The following is a 16,078-nucleotide window of genomic DNA, read 5'->3' on the forward strand; positions in this document are numbered from 1 at the left end:
CTGTCGTTTCTGTTTATTGTGTTCAGGAAGTTTAGTTTATTAAACTTATTATTACACCTAATGCTTTTATGTTGTTTAACAGTCCAGTTGTTTGAAGAAAAAGTCTGGGAAAAATTGGGGAAATGGTAGAAAATATGTACAGAATGGACTTTTTCTTTGTTTGATGGCATGTACTATTTAGCGGAAAGTCGAGGCTATGTTGATTTAGTGTCGATTTAATATTAGTGTCGGAACTTATGTTAAATGGCTCAAAACTAACTTGTAGCATCGGTCGCATTAGCATTGATTTAGCCGGCTCTAAACGTTGGCTAACGCAAATTCTTAAATATTAGTGTCAATCATATAGGTCGACGTTATTATTAGCTGTCAACGGAAAACTGATGATGAGTTACATCATTTTATCATAGGTTGCAGGGCCCTAAATTTATCACGCCCGACTAGGTCAAACAGTACCCCTACTTGGAGTCGTTGTGCTTTGTATCTCTAAATGAGGGTATTGTTAGGCCTGCACGAGATAGTCAATGACTTCAAGCTAAAGGTAGTGTACATACCGTCAAGCATATCGGAACATATATAATGCACCTATCATAATAAAGCATCATATCAATATATTGAGCCAACAGAAGAACTCATTCTTAAAAAAATAAATCACCACAAGTTCAAAGTTCAAACATCATAAGTAATTGTAACTTGACATAAGAAAAATATTACATGTTAACGAAAGTGATTAAAAGTTAATTCAAATTGTAGGTCTTTCACATTCACACAAAAAAAATTAATTAAAAACTTCTCCAACAGTAGTTGGTTGTCAGAGGTAAGGCATGAAGGGGGAGATTGGAAAATAGTGGTGAATCCGGTCAAAGAATGGAAAATAGTGCTTCTGACTCTACTGAATTGAGGAATAGGGTAGATGAAGAAGGCCAATTGGAAGTCGAAGATGGGTCTAGGGTTTGTAAAACTGAAAGCACAGATGCAAGGGTGGTGAGTACGTATTCACCGTAAGAGAACAATTTCTCTTAAAACATTTATTAACATCTATTACTTTTTGAATATATAATATGACATTATTAATATTGTACTTAAAAATACTCATTAGTTTTTTTATATAATATGATATTATTGAACTCTCCAAATAATGTATTGCTCAAGCTAAAACAACATTTTGCCGGTTGATATACGTGCTTGATGGTTATATAATTCCAAATTATATGACACTTTAGTAAAACTTTCATATCCTTGAATTTGATGATTAGTTATTACCGTAAATTTTCTGCTGAGTAGTTGACAGTTTTGTTATAATTTAAACTAATCTACCTAAAAAATAAATTTTTCTCTATCAAATTAATTAATATACAAATAAAACTTTAGATCAGATGCTTGCTTCATGAGTAAGAAACGGTGCACACGAATCTCAACACTGTGTCACGACCCACAACCAAAGTCGGCCCACCATTTGACAAAATCAAAGCCCAAACTTTCCTCTAAAAATTTCTCGCTTGCCTTTTCTTACCCCTCACAAACACATCAATAGGGTTTTCTATTGAGCTCTTCCACAGCGCCGTCAGCAGACAAATTCATTATGCTCTCCATTCAATCCCTCATATAGTTGTGGTGCTAGGGCTTTCTTGGTTTATGTACATATCTTTTCTTGCATCTTGATCATCTAATATTACTTGTTCACCAGATCTATTTCTACGATTCCACTTATTGTTTTATCATTTGTTCGAACTATCTATGTTGATTGTGTTCTTTTGATCTCTTGCTCAAATTTGTTGTATTGTGTCATTTACTTAGATCGATAATCCATGAAATGATGACTTGTGTGTCTTTCGTACCTATGTGTTGGGATTTTCTCTACTTGAGAAGAAACATTTCTACGACTGTGATTTAACATTTCTATGACTGTGATTTCTTTGATTAGTTCCTTCAAAATCAGCCACATATTGGGATTGCGGTAAATCATCAGTTCTTCCCTACTTTTTTTAATATTTTCGTATCATTTTGTTAAAGTTTCTTGTGTTTGCTGATTTTGTTTTGTTTAATGAATTACAACTAAATTCAATTTTCTGCAAACTTATTTTTTATTCACTAAAAATGTATGATTTGATTTCCTATTTATTTCATTGTTAATATAGGTGCACATACTTTTATGTTGGCACATGCCTCCCTTGGCAAATGATGCAGCTTACTAATGGTGAGGGTCCCTCTAAGAGATCAGCTAGCACTAATGGCTTCCCACTCACAAGCGAAAACGTTCTACTTTAGACCACGGTAACCTATTCATATGTCAAAATTAATTGAGTTTTGATTCATTTAAAACCACTTTTTTTATTTTTGTCAATTTTTCATAAGGCTTAATTCCACTTTGAGCCCCTGATGTTTTCAAAATGTGCGATTGACACCCCCCCGTGTTTAAAATGTGCGGCCAGGGCCCCTAACGTTATAGAAACGTTAACTTTGGGCCCTTCCGTCCACTTCCGTTAGTTGACCAAACGGAAATGCTGACATGGGACCCTTTAATTAATAAAAAAATTCATTTTTCTAATAAAAAATATTAAAACATAATAATAATAATTTTTTTTAATTTTGGTAAATTAACCCTAAATCCCTTTCAACCTTAATTTAACCTCAATTTGAACCCTAATCCAATATGACCCATTCCCAATTTCATATCAATTTCTTCTTCTTCTTCAACAAATGCACAATCTTCATCTTCAACAATATTTTCATTGATGCCACCATTCTCTCCCCATGCGACCAAACCCCATCACGACCCTAAAGATCGTGGAAGATCAAAGCCAAGCAACGAGAGCAAGAGCGAGGGAGAAAGGGATGAAGAAGATCGAGTGAGAGCAAGAGTGAGCGAGAGAAAGAGCAAGAGCAAGACTTATGCAATTTTTGGGTCAAACCTTGGGTTTGGTTCTGATCTTCTTCTCCCTTCCCACTCTATCTTCTCACTCTATCTTCTCTCTTTCTCCTGTTTTGGTCAATTGGTTCACTGGGTGTGGGTGGGGGCTTATGGATTGTCGGGTTTGCTGAGTGTGGGTGGGTGGCTCTGGATCTGGGTTCACAGATCGAAGCGATGGGGTTCGGGATTGGGGTGGGGTGGTGTTTCTGGTTGGATTGGGGTATTGATTTGCTGTGTTAATTTGCAGGCCAGAGAGGAAATGTGCAGGGAAAGATTGCGTGATGATGAGGAGGAGGAGATGAAGGAGTAGGAGATGATGTGATGATTTAGAAGAGAAAAATTATGATGATGATGACTTCTGGAAAAGCTTCATGATGAAGATGAAGGAGTGGGAGATGGTGGTTTCAAAGCTTTATGATTTGGAAAACAAAAAAATAATTATGGAAATAGTTTTAAAGCTTCATGATGTTCAACTCTTAAATTTTCATGTTATTATGGAAAAAGTTTATGACTCCTTCGCTATATGAGGGAAAAAGATGATTATGATGTGATGAATGCTGGAAAAAAATGATGATGATGAGTTCTGGAAAAATATTATGATGATGAATTCTGGAAAAAGTTTCAAAGTTGAATTAAGCCTTTTATTTTTTATTAAATTGTATTTTTGATTAATCAAATTTTATTATTATGTATTTTTTATTAGAAAATGAATTTTTTTATTAATTAAAGGGTGCCTCGTCAGCATTTCCGTTTGGTCAACTAACGGAAGTGGACGGAAGGGCCCAAAGTTAACGTTTCTGTAACGTTAGGGGCCCTGACCGCACATTTTAAACACGGGGGGTGTCAACTGCACATTTTGAAAACATCAGGGGCTCAAAGTGGAATTAAGCCTTTTCTTAATGTTCTTTTTCTTTTCCTTCTAGATTATCAAGTCATCATCAATTTAAAATCACCAGTTGCATAAATCAAGCCATGCTCCATATGGAGAGACACAAACTCCCTCGGTCCCTCTATATTATGCGCCTTCTTACCTTGCACCATCACACTCTACATCTCCTTACCTTCAATCACTTTACCCACCATCATCCAACACTTGTTCTTATCCACCACCTGTTCTTACCCACCACAACCTTACCCTACTTCACCCCCTGTCCTTTTTCACACCATTCATCTCCCCATCAACCATCTCCTCACCCGCCACCATCATCTTACCCTCCACCATCTTCCTATCCGCCTTCATATCCACCAGCTTTCGCTTATCCACGACCTTCTCCTAGAATGTACCCTCCACCGCCATACTGAGATGGATCCTCCACACTTTACATGCCTCCAGCAAGAATAACTTTGTAGAAGATTTGTTTAATCTTCTTCTATCACAAAATCTAGGTTTCCTATGTTTCTTTTATTTTTCAACTCGGAGTATTTGGCTATTTTTTTAGTCCTGGCTATCTATACCTATATAAACTTGTAGGTGTGAATTTTCAGTATGGTTCCTCTAAGGTTTGTGTTGTTTACGCCGCCAATACCGACAAGGTTAACCTCCTTGTCTATTCATCTGTCTCTAATTATCATGGAGCCTTTGAATGAAATGATGACTGAATTAAGCTTAACTGATCCTCAATTTCCCAAGCTCTCTACTGATCAAATACTAGAATTGGACGAATTTACAATTAAATACAAGAAAATGCACTTGATCAGAATTTCTACCAGGAAATTGCTGGAAATTTTAGTGTTGGGAATAAAACTTTCATATCATGGGAACATGTGCATTAGTGGTTTCAAAATTTGGTTAACGAGTCACAGGGTCAAATTGCTTCAGCAGGCACAATGAATCAACTTGTTGACCTTTGAATTATTGCAACCTGTTGATCAATTTTGCAACAATTCAAAATCAACAGGATCAAGTTGCTTCAGCAGGCACAATGAACAAGTTGCAACAATTCAAAGATCAACAAGTTGATTCATTGTGCCTGCTGAAGCAACTTGATATTGTGACTTGTTAAGCTTATTTTGGAACTGCTAATGCACATGTTCCTATGATATGGAAGTTTTATTCCCAACACTAAAATTTGCAGCAATTTACTAGCAGAGATTCTGATCAAGTGCATTTTCTCCCATTTCATTATAAATTCTCTCCAATTACAATATTTGATCAGTAGAGAGCTTCGGAAATTGAGGATAGGTTAAGTTTAATTCAACCGTCATTTCATTCAAATTCTCCATGAAAATCAGAGATAGATGAATAGGCAAGGAGGTTATCCTTGTCGGCATCGGCGGACTAAACACCACAAAGTTGTAGAGGAACCAGAATGAAAATCACACCTACAAGTTTATATAGGTAATAGATATCCATGACTAAAAAATAACCAAATAATCCTAATTGAAAAATAAAAGAAACATAGAAATCCTAGATTTTGTGATAGGAGAAGATTAAACAAATTATCTACAAAGCTATCCTTTCTGCAGGCAACTAAAGTGTAGAGGAACCATCTCAGTATGGCAGTGGAGGGTACATTCTAGAAGCAGGTCGTGCATAAGCGGAAGCTGGTAGATATGAAGACGAATAGGAAGATGGTGAAGGGTAAGATGATGGTGGAGGGTGAGGTGATGGCTGATGGGGAGATGAATGTTGTGAAAAAGGATAAAGGGATGAAGTAGGGTAAGGTTGTGGTGGGTAAGAAACAATGGTGGATGATGGTAGGTAATGTGACTGAAGATAAGGAGGTGCAGAGAGTGATGGTGCAGGGTAGGAAGGCGCATAATATAGAGGGACTGAGTGAGTTTGTGTGTGTCCATATGGAGTATGGCTTGATTTATGCAACTGGTGATTTTAAATTGATGATGACGTGATTTAGCATTTTGTACCATATTCCAAAATATATTTTGGGGTTAATCCTCAAATTGGTCTCTATCTTTGTGTCGTCGTCTGACCTAAGTCCCGCGCCGGAAAAATTATTGAAAAATCTCTTCTTCTTTGTCAATCTTCTAGAGTAGGTCCTCGCCGGAGCTTAGGTCTCCGGCGAGTAATGATTTAGATCGCTGACTGTGTTAATGATGCTTACATGGATTTAAAAAAAAATAACTCGCAGACATGACTTGCAGAAAACAAAAAGAACTTGATTTCAGTCATTGATTTTGTAGGCCCCCGATCCAAATGACCTGCTAAGAAAAAAAATTAAAACCACTAGAGGTGCAAGAGACTTCCAAAAGCTTCTAAAGGAAAGAAAATGTGAAGTGTTGCCATGATTTAGGCAACTTTATTTTCCTACAAAAGAATATATGCTGACTGACATGTATAAATTAATTCCAGAACTATTAAAGATCCACCTTTGAAAATCCCTACTGTTACACCATAAATAACAAACACTCGAGGACAAATTTAGCAAAATTCTTATGCTGCGTCCAACAGTCATTGAATCTAAAAAAAGGCTTGGCCCCCAATCTTAATTACAGTTCCTACTAACAATAGGATTATGATAAATAAGATCATTTAAGAGTCTACTGAACTAGATTTTCCAAGACCACAATCGATTCTTCACAAACAATAAACCTATCAAGCCTGATCATAGCTTTTCCATTAGAATAATGTCACGTGAACCTTCTATCTACTAAAGATCCATGTCATAAAGTTCACAATCATGAAAATGGATCTGACATTGCTAAAATAGCAGGTGCAATAAGTTACTTCTTAACACACGATACAAAAGGATAAATATTGGGTTAAATCACCCTTGATGAAGTGTTCCAATAATATTGTAACATGTGTCTTCATGAATTCCAACTCATTTCATTATTCTTTTTAATTTTATTTTTATAATACTCGCTTTATTAAATGGTTAAATATGTTTTTAGTCCACGAACTTTTACCGAAATTTCATTTTCATTTCTCGGCCGATATAAATTTCGAAAAGCATCCTCACGATTAGAAAAATAGATGATTTTGGTCTTGACCAACTTGCTATTTGTCACCATGAGGGATTAAAATCAATTTTTTGTTTATAATGAGACTTAAACAAATTTTTTTAATAAAATATTGTTATCCCTTAATCACCTTGTCTTCATCTATGGTGTTCTTCATCTTCATCATAGTGTTCTTCATCTTCATCAAACCTCATCACCCAAAACCCAATAAATTTTCACATCATCTTTTTCTTCCTCTTTCTCGATCTTCACTCCAGTCTCATTTACCTCTGCTCAATTTTTTTTCCCTCTCTCCTACCACTCAACATAAAAAATCCTTTCCCACCACCAAATCAGAAAAGAAACCCCCAAAAAAACCAACCCAGAAAATAGATTATTAAACAACACTTAATTGATTCATCAAAACCCCAGCCACCAGATATAACACAATGATTGCATGTTACATAAACTCTTTCCAAGAGTATTCACCAGATGTGCTACAGCGATTGTTACAATGGAAGATGGAAATAGATTAGGACCAATGTTTTCCAATTTAACTGACGAAAGGGGAATCAATCAAATGAACAAAAAACATACATATTTTTTTTTTCAAAGTTCCGATATGAACATAGTAAATAGACCACGAGGGCAATTCAAATCATGACAGCGGTTGTCAAGCCAAGTGGTTCGAGGTGGTGGTGCTGGCCGCAGGTGCAGAGATGATTTTCTCTAGGGTTTCTAGGTTCTATTCTCTTGTATGATTTTTTCTGGATGAAAAAACTAATTTTTTTTCCCCTAATTGTGGAGATGCTTTTTGAAAATTATGTTGACGAGGGATGAAATTAATTTTGGTTCAAAATTCAGGGACTAAAAACATATTTAATTATTTAATAAAATGAATCTTATGAAATTAAAATTAAAAAGAATAATGAAATGAGTTGGAATACATGAAGACACATGTTACAATATTATTGGAACACTTCATCAAGGATGATTTAACCCAATTTTTATCTTGGGTCATTTAGACAACCCCTGTTAATATATATACATAACTAGTTAGAATTAGGAAACTGATCGACCAACTTTCCATCTTTCACAACTTTAAAAGGTCCGGTCTCCTCCAAATTTGAGTTAGGATACAGGAAACGGACTTGCATAATAGCTTTATCAAACCCGAACGCATACTTTAAAGCCACCTCACCCTTCAAGTCTTCTACTTCAGCCTCAAGATTCTCACAAGCCACTTTAAGTTCATCACGATCAGTCTCCAAAGTAGTAACCAAATTCTTTCTCTCTTCTTCCATCTCCTTAAACTTCAAATCCTTTACTATATTCTCAAGTTCTTGAGCATGAAACTTCTTTCTTAAATCATCTAAATCCTTCTCAGCCTTCTTTGCCTTGTCCAACTGACCCTTGAGTTCTTCGTTGCTTCTATTCAAAGTTTCAAAATCTTTCTCATGTTGCTCCCATCTCTTCTCCAAAGATTGAGAAATGAAGGTAGTTTGGAGAGCATAGGTTTCCAAAGCTTGGCAAAGTTTTTCGGAATTGAGATTTTTCACTTTCTCCACATCCTTATTATTGGTGAGATAGGTATCAATTAAGTCAGATATTGTGAATTGTTTGTCCCAGAGACTCGATGCCTCGCCAACAACCTTGTTCTCACACTCTTGGAGGATTGACTGCCACTGTTCAATTTCACTAGTCTTGGAAGATGACTTCTGAGTCGAGGGCCTCGACAAATTAGAGGTAGAAACTTCAGCAGAATTTTCAGACATCTTTTTTCTTTTTTTGGTGAAAATTTCCTTGATGGTGGACTCAGATTGTTCAGTCGGCTCTTTGTTTTCAGAGGCTTGATCTTTTCCATTAGTAACATTCTTCTTAGCTTTGTTCTTCTTGGTGTAATAAGCCAAAAGGTCTGCATCGGTCATGGGAGACATCTTGGCTGCAAAATGAAACATTAGTTAATTATTATGTTATAAACATTTAAAAAAAAAGTAGTAGTAAGTTACCTAAATACTGTCGCAAGGCAACTGGTTTGTTTCCCAAATTGATTATATTAGAGCAACTTAGGGTAGGAAAGGACTCCAGGAAACTGGCATGAGCTCGTTCGATAAGCGTAAGGCTAGATCGGTCAGTCACACTAATTGGCGAGGGGTTGGATGACTAGTGTAGAGGAAATTTATAGCCCCTGCTAGCATCTTTTATCAATTCAGGGAAATCTTGACTGCTTTTAACACGAAAATACTTGGTTTTGAAATTTTTATACGATGACGTGAAGAGGGAAAGTATACTCTTCCCTGGAATCCTAATTAGGGAAACCCACCCTTTGCGACTAAACATTCTTTCAAAGAAGCAAAAGAACAGACGAGCAGAGGGGTTTATCTTATAGTTTCGGCATAGTATGCTGAACGCGCGAACATACACCCAGCTATTAGGATGCAACTAGGTAGGAGCAACATTCAAGGTTCTCAGAACATCACATTCAAAGTCGGAGAAAGGGAGTTTTATGTTTAACCTGCTAAACAAGGTCCCATACACGTAAAAAAACTCCGGCAAAGAACCACCTGGTGGTTGATTGAAACAAACCGGCTCGTCCTCACAACATTCCTCTATAGTGATTTTTCCAGAATTTTCTTTTGAAGACAAGGACAACTGAGACCTAAGCTTGTTGATTGATTTGGGGGAGGTATAAATCGAAGATAACCTATGAACTTCTAAATTGACCCAGTCATAATCCTCGGATGAAGAAGAGGAAGACAATGTGTTCTTCACTGATTGACCAACCAGCAATGCAAAAAATTTGTAGGTTCAGAAAACTATGAGCATTTTAGCGACAGTATCTAGGTAACGAGTGTTGATCAAGAGCAATTGCATCATACCTGAGAGGAAGAAGAAGGTGATGGTGAAATCAAATGTGAGCAGATGTTGACGCTTCAGCCTTCAGCAACCAGTGGAGCACGAAGAAGAAACCAAGTCAAATGTCAAAGGTTTATTAGAGACATGAGAGAGTTACCATAAGAAGTAGCCAGCCTTTGAGAAAATTTTGGGTACCACCTAGTACGGATGCTACAAAATTAGTGTGTTTTTGTTTTGAAATAACATTAGTGTTAATTTGATAAAATTAAATTGAAAAATATGAATAACTAACTACACATAGATAAATGACATGCTTATAAAAAAAACATAGATAAATGACATGATTTTGTAAACAAAAATGACATAATTTGAATGAAGGTAGAACCAAGCACTTCATGCTACAAGAAGATTGAAATTGAATCGCTAAGGAGATGTTACACGAATCACTCTATTGGTAAGATTGAGAATAGATTAAAATATTTGTATAAGTCAATAACTTAGTTTGTAACAGGTCAAGCATGCCGACTAAATTAATTGATGAGTTATATTTATTTTTTATTCCGGTAAAAGGGGGTAAAATTAGTATTGGTACCTAAAAAAAACAATTCATTGATTTTAGTTATTTGAAAGTTATTTTCATCGATTTTGGTCTCTTATGACATTATTATTATGAGTTTGACTATTTTTGTCCCAGACACGAGCCTCACATGAAAATTTCATTAATCATTGTCGCTTTTAGGGTGTCCAATTATTAGTCCACGTGGACTTATCACTACAAGATAAAACAATTAAATAATGATAGAAAAACAGGTCGCTAAAATGATGATAAGGATACCAAATTATGTAGCGGTCTAATTTTTACCACATCCCAAATATTGGTTACTACGTTATAATTATAGAAAAGCATAAAGCTAGCACGCGTTCAAGCTTAAAAGATGAAGCAAAGATATGGGATTCAAGGGTTTTCTCAGATTATTCATGAATAGAAATAGGAATTATAACTAAAACATCCAAAGTCTTACAAAGAACCCAAAGCAAGAAGGGTTTTAGCCAAACATGGCTATGAAATCCATACAAGAAAGTAAAGATAAAACTTGGAAGATAGGACTTGGAGAAAGCTCCTCAAGCTCCAGAGACAAAACCTTACTTCTAACTTATTTGGAAATATGAAAAATGACAATAGGTTCCAAGAGAAATGACAAAAAATCAATTTATAGGCAAACTAGGCGAGTCTGGGCGCTCAGGCACCAATTGAGCACGCCTGAGCGCCAATTCAAAGTAACAGAACAGAAGCACGCCTGGCTAACAAAGAAATCTTCAATAGGCTCAAAAGAGACAACTAAGGACAAATGTTCAAGCCAACAAGATCTAAGGCTCAAAACCTACAAGTCTCAAGAATAGTGCAAGTATCACAAAGCATGCAAAGAGTGAAATCAATACAGAACCAAGAAGTACGAGTGAGTCAGGATCCTCCAGGAAAATTTTATAGTGAAGGGTCAAAGATGGACCCTTATGGACTCACACCAACTCTATCCTTAAGAAACACTCGGAAGACCGAAGTCTCCTCCTCTCTTCCCCAAAGCATGGAATCACACAACCCCAAAAGACAACACAACTATTCACAAAAAACATTTTTTAAAAAAAAACAACACAAGTTAGAGAGCAAAACTAAGGGCAAAAACATGTGATTATAGGGAAGTAAAGACCCAAAAACGACTCTAACAAAACAATGCATGAATAAAAGAAAAAAATAAAAGCTACAAAAGAAAAATATGCAAAAATGCATGAGCTAAACTAAGGGGAAAAGTTGACCTCCTTTACAAGTTACCATGGAGGCCTTAGACACACCTCCTGCTCCAGAATTCATGCTCTCATTCCCTGCAAAACGCAACAAACAAACAAGCAAAATAAAACAAGACTTGGGTTGTCTCTCAATCAGCCCTAAGTTATAGTCCTAACTCCTAGGTGGACTCTCCTTCCTTTGGTGTTATGAAGGAAATTCCTTACCATCAATCTTCCTTCCACATGTGCAAGGTAGGAACCTTGCACAAAACCTTTGGAACATCTCCTCCCAAGAGAGGGTATCATCTAAACCATCGAACCAAATCCTTGCTCCCCCCCTCCTTCAAGGATTGAGGGAAGAGCTTAATATTGAGCTCATCACTAGTCACACCTTCCATCTTTACAAGGTGACTAGCTTGAATGAATCGGGCCATGTGGGCTTGCAAATTCTCATCTTTAGACCCCCCATACTTGTTTTCACTAACAAGCTTGATGAAAGCTTGATTAGGCTCAACATATTTTTCACTTATCTTGGGGCTCTCTTTTGAAGACCTGGACAAGCTTTTGATCACATCACAAACAAAATCATCATTAAGGGTAGTTTGCTAATTAGAATTGAAAACCGAAAACCTAACCTTGTCCTTACCGACTCTGAGAATGAGCTGACCCTTATCAACATCAATCTTAGCCCTACCAGTGGCTAAGAAGGGTCGGCCTAGAATGAGAGGAATCTTTGCATCCTCCTCCATGTCCAGAACCACAAAATCAATTGGGAACACGTACTTATCAACCTTAACCATCACATCTTCCACAATCTCATATGGTGTTTTTAGGGATCGGTCCGCCATTTGCAAAGAGACCATAGTTGGGGTAACCTCACCTAAGTTCAACCTCCTAAACATGCTAAGCGGCATCAAGTTGATGCTCGCTCCTAAGTCGCACAAGGCTTCAACAACAGTCAACCCCTCAATCTCCACTGGGATAGTAAAACTCTCAGGATCCCTTCTCTTCATAGGCATTTTTCTTTGCAAAATGGCACTACACTCCTCGGTCATCATGATAGTTTCATCAACCTCACTCAACTTCCTTCTTTTACTTAGGATATCTTTCATGAACTTAGCGTAGATTGGCATTTGCTCCAAGGCTTCGGAAAAAGGAATATTGATGTGGAGTTTCTTAAAAACCTCCAAAAACTTAGAAAACTGTTTATCCAGATTTTTCTTAACCAAAGCCTTGGGGAATGGAATCTTGCTAAGTTCAGGAGAAGGAGTGCTCACAACTCTAGCTTTCACAGGTTCACTCACTCTCTTCTCCGTATCACCCTCATATTCTTCCTCTTTTTTCTCTCCCTCAATTTTTTTTGACTCATGTAACACTCTCCCACTCCTAGTGGTAACAACATCAGAATTTTCTTGTTTAGACAAAATTAAAGAATCGGGAGAAAACTTACCTTGAGGTATCTCGGCCATTTGCTTGGCCAGCTGGCCAAATTAACTTCCCAAGTTCTTTATAGCCACCTCTTGGCTCTTGTAATTGCTCTTTGAATGGTTGATGAAACTCTCCAATAGCTCCTCTAAGCTTTTCTTGCAACCACCATTTTCACCGACTTGCTCTTGGACTTGTTGAGATAGTCCAGAGCTTTGACATCGGAAACCTTGATTAGTCATTGTACAAAAATTACTAACATGAGGCCCTCCACGAGTCACACACTCCACTTTGGCTACAGTAGCACCGACCACCTTGGTCACCTTTATGTGATTTTAAATCTCCGCCATTCGTTCGGAGAGTTGCTTGTTGGAGGCTAAGAGCTTGTCATAAGCTTCAACTTCAAACATACTCCTTCGGTTTGACAATCATTTTTAGAGTCCATGGCTCTCGCTGCCATCTTTTCTATTAAGTCATATCCCGCTTGTGGGGGAAGAGCATCGAACTCCCCATTAGAAGCCGCGTCCAAACCAAACCTCCAAGAGTATTGTAGACCATCATAAAATGTTGCAACCAATTCAGCTTGGGTGAGATTATGTTGAGGGAATTTTCTCAAGAGCTTCTTGAAGCGCTCCCAAGCTTCATAGAGATTCTCTTCAGCGGTTTGCACAAAAGTCATGATGTCTTTTTTCAGCTTCCTCAAAAGAGCTCTTGGGAAGAACCTTGTTGTGATTTTTTCTGCTAGGTCTTCCCAAGTAGTGATACTCCCTTGAGGTTGTGAGCTCAGCCATTCCTCAGCCGTGTGCTTCAAAGAAAATGGAAACAAGCTCAATCGAATTGCATTCCCCGGAACATTGTTCACCCGGTAAGTGTTGCAATTCCGGATGAACCTCTCCATGTGAGCGTGAGGATCTTCCAGGGCACCTCCACCATATTGGCTTTGGCTCACCAAGTTGATGAATGTCGGTCTCAACTCAAAGTTTCTCACTCCCTCGGGGAAAACAATGCTCCTCGGATAGTCATAACTCATGGTAGCCGAAGTGAGTTCTCGAAGAGACCGGTTGGCATTCTCAACTTCTTGTTCATGTAACCGGAGGGTGATCCCCTCTTGGATTCTTGCATCAATATGGGTTTGCATCTCCTCCTCCGTTATTCGGCCACCCATGGCGGTGTCTCATGTGAGAGTAACCTGAAAGTGTGACTCTCAAACAGAGAAAGATTAGTAGCACCAATTCTAGACAAATATAAAAGCGAGAAATAAAACCACAAACTAAAAACTTAAACCAAAAACCAGAAACAATTCCCCGGCAACGACGCCAAAAACTTGTTGATCAATCTGCAAGTGTACAAAATCTACCCGGTTTTAATTTATCGAACCACAGAGAATTGGAATGTGAATTCAGTTTAAGCCTCGAGTTCACGGTTGGAAAGCAAATAAAATTCAGTTTTAAGTTTGATTGTTTAGGTGATTAATTAACAAGCAGTTGAGATATAAGTGTGTGAAGAACAATGGTGAGCATGCCTTGGGTTCTTGCTTAACTAATTCAGTTTTAGTCAACCCATTCTATCCACAAAACTCTAAGTCTCTCCTTGATGCTCTAGCCTAATCAATCATCTATCGATGTCTCGCATAAACAATCCTCTCAAGTCAAAAGATAGGCACAATTCCTTGACAACCTAAACATTTGCTAAAGGCATTAAGCATGCAATTCAGGCCAACAAACCCCAACCCTTCCTCTATTCCTAGTAGCAAGCATAGAAGGGGTAATCCCACAACAAGTCTCTAATCTATAACAAACTTCTGTTATAATTATAGAAAAGCATAAAGCTATCACGCGTTCAAGCTTAAAAGATGAAGCAAAGATATGGGATTCAAGGGTTTACTCAGATTATTCATGAAAAGAAATAGGAATTATAACTAAAACATCCAAAGTCTTACAAAGAACCCAAAGCAAGAAGGGTATTAGCCAAGCATGGCTATGAAATCCATACAAAAAAGTAAAGATAAAACCTGGAACATAGGACTTGGAGAAAGCTCCTCAAGCTCCAGAGACAAAACCTTACTTCTAACTTATTTGGAAATGTGAAAAATGACAAGAGGTTCCAAGAGAAATGACAAAAAACCAATTTATAGGCAAACTAGGCGAGTCTGGGCGCTCAAGCACCAATTGAGCACGCCAGAGCGCCAATTCAAAGTAACAGAACATAAGCTTTTTTCCCCATCTACACGCTAGAAAGCCTCTTGACCTTCTTCTTAACTCCTCTTTAAGCCTCCCTTCAATTCTCCAAGCCTTTTGACCTTATTTCTTCATCAGTTTTCAGACCTAGCTGCTTGGGAACAAAGCAAGGAAAATATCTAGGAGTTCCAAGAGTTTATTAGCACAATTGACCCTCAATTCAAGTAGAAAAGATATGCAAGTCCTAAACTTACTTAAAATGCAAGAAAGGTCCCCAAAACAAAGTAAAAACATAAAGAAATATAAAAATGCATGAAACACTACATGAGACTCAACAAAAAGACTCAAAACTAACAAAGAAATAACCCTAAAAACACTACTAAAATAGGGTCATCACCCTCTCACATCATAATCATGAAGTTATAAAGTTTTCCTACCAAGATAGTGGATAATTAATTTTTTTTTTCCACTCTCTCATATCATTAAACCATTTATCATTTTCCCCTCCCTAGTAGCAATAAAAATTTATAACCTCCCTCCAATTCCAACGAAATAAGCATTTAACTTCCCTCCTATTCTTTTATTTGGCACTTGGTAATTTTAATATTTGTTATAGAATTTTAACTCTTCAATTGATGAATCTTTTCCTTTAATAGAATTTAATGTTAACATCCTTTTTTATGTAACTTTGAAAGCTCTTTTGGGTACTTTCTTTAGAATTTAATTTCCACTTATTAGACAAGACTTTGAATTGATAATGAAAATTTAATTTTCACTTACTAGTACTATTAAGGGTATAATTGACAAAATGGACCTTAAAACATCAAAACGACAGTTAAATAGGAACACAAAATTTCTTCTAAAACGACACTTAAAAAAGGAACGGAGAAAGTATATAAATACTTAATACATGTGTAAAAAAAAAGATAGTTACAAAATTTCGAACACGAAAAATATAAGAAAATTTGACAAGAAATAATCCATTACTTATAAACTTTTTGCAAGGAGTGCATTCCTTACGGAAGTTCTC

The 16,078-nt window shown here is 37.0% G+C and overlaps 1 non-coding gene across 1 annotated transcript; it reads left to right on the top strand.

Annotated features, from left to right (window-relative positions):
• Nucleotides 1-13,461: 13,461 nt before the first annotated feature.
• LOC130727049 (small nucleolar RNA R71) lies at nucleotides 13,462-13,568 on the top strand. Its single transcript, XR_009015091.1, has one exon. It is a non-coding gene; the product is annotated as a small nucleolar RNA R71 (small nucleolar RNA).
• The last annotated feature ends 2,510 nt before the right edge of the window (nucleotides 13,569-16,078 follow it).

This window comes from Lotus japonicus, chromosome 6 (assembly GCF_012489685.1).
Source record: "Lotus japonicus ecotype B-129 chromosome 6, LjGifu_v1.2".
NCBI classification, from domain to species: Eukaryota; Viridiplantae; Streptophyta; class Magnoliopsida; order Fabales; family Fabaceae; genus Lotus; species Lotus japonicus.